The sequence below is a fragment of the Myotis brandtii genome, unplaced genomic scaffold, assembly GCF_000412655.1.
Source record: "Myotis brandtii unplaced genomic scaffold, ASM41265v1 scaffold115, whole genome shotgun sequence".
In the NCBI taxonomy this organism is placed as follows: Eukaryota; Metazoa; Chordata; class Mammalia; order Chiroptera; family Vespertilionidae; genus Myotis; species Myotis brandtii.
The window spans coordinates 6,499,387-6,501,333 of NW_005353967.1; positions in this window are offsets into that span (position 1 = coordinate 6,499,387).

Genomic DNA, 1,947 nt, shown 5'->3' on the forward strand with positions numbered 1-1,947 from the left:
GCAGCTCCTCTGGGTCTCAGTGTGCTTTTCTCTTTCCTTCTAGTTGTAGAATTTCCACTCAGCCAGCCTTCCTGTAGTTCTGGATGATGTCCGTTTTGTCTTTTCGTTGTATTTTTGAAGTTGTTGTCGGAGGCAGCAATTTCCGGTGTTTACCTATGCCGCCATCTTGGTTTCTCCTGGAATTGTTTTGTATATGCTGTCCAATATAGCAGCTACTGGGCACATATGGCTACTGAGCACTTGAAATGGATCAAGGTAGCTTGGGAACTTAATTTTAAATATTATTTAATTTTAATGAACTTAAATGTAAATAGGCATGTGGCTATGGCTATTGCTATGGAAAGTGCAAGTCTGAATATTTTACTATATGTCTTACCTTTTTGTTTCTTTTAATCCACATTATAAATTATCCACATCATCTCTTTGGACAACATTCTATTTTCATTATATCTTGATATATATATATTTAGTTCTCTGGTTTGTCATCCCCCCTAGCACAGATGAGTTCATTTAGAAACTGTGAACACATTTTACAAACATTTCCAGTGTGAAATATTGTCCCATGGCTCCTTAATTAGTGGAGTCTCATAGAAACTTACATACCCACTTGCTGGTGATTTTCTTGGTCTCAGAATACTCATGAAAGTAGTTTGAAGGTTTCTGGTTTAGAAGTAGCAGGCAGACACAAGGAAATCACCCGTTATTTCTTTGAAATCTAATTGGCCCTCTGTTATCCTTTCCTGTTTCCATGGTTACCTGTGCTAGCTTTTAATTCATTGTCCTAACATTTAAATGTTGCTCCAAAGCCTGTACTAAAGCTTCCTCTTAGTTTACAAAATGCTCTGGCATATACTTTCTCATTACATCTGCTGGTTTGAATGAATCCTCCTGAGGTAGTCAGTGTGTTTCTACCCATTTTCAATGACCTCCTTTAAAAAAAAATATTGTTAAAAGTATTACATATGTCCCTCCCCCCTGCCCCAATGACCCTTTCCAGCCCACTCCTGCCCTCTGCCCCACGCCTTCACCACCCTATAGTCTGTGTCCATGCGTTGATTGCATATGTGCATACAAGGTCTTTGGTTGATTACCTCCCACCCACCAACTCTCTCCCGTCTTTGCTCCAAGATTCCACACTCTGTTCCATGCTTCCTTCCATGTCTCTGGATTCACTCCATCAGTTTATTTTGTTACTTAGATTCCACATATGAGTGAGATCATGTGATACTTGTCTTTCTCTGACTTATTTCACTTAGCATGATACTCTCCAGGTCCCTCCATGCTGTCTCAAAGGGTAAGAGATTCTTCTTTTTTACTGCTGCACAGAATTCCATAGTATCCACTCATCTGCTGATGGGCACTTGGGCTGTTTCCAGATTTTAGCTATTGTAAATTGTGCTGCTATTAACATAGGGGTGCATATATCCTTTCTAATTAGTGTTTCCAGTTTCTTACGATATATACCTGGAAGTGGGATCACTGCAGTGTGAGGTGTTGTCATTTTAACTTGCATCTCTGATGATCAGTGACTTTGAGCATTTTTTCATACATCTCTTGGCCATTTGGCCATTTGTTTTGGAGAAGTGTCTATTTAGGTCCTTTGCCCATTTTTTAATTGGATTGTTTGTCTTCTTTTTGTTAAGTTGTTGACTTCCTTATATATTTTGGATATTTGCCCCTTACCAGATGTATCATTGACAAATATGTTCTCCCATACAGTGGGCTCCTTTGTCATTTTGTTGATGGTTTCTTTTGTTGTGCAGAAGCTTTTTATTTTGATGTAGTCCATTTATTTATTTTCTCGTTTGTTTTTCTTGCCCTAGAACAGTGGTTGGCAAACTGTGGCTTGCAAGCCACATGCGACTCTTTGGCCCCTTGAGTGTGGCCACGAAGTTTCAATCGCACTGTACGTGCGCGCCTGCATGTGGTATTTTGTGGAAGAGCCAC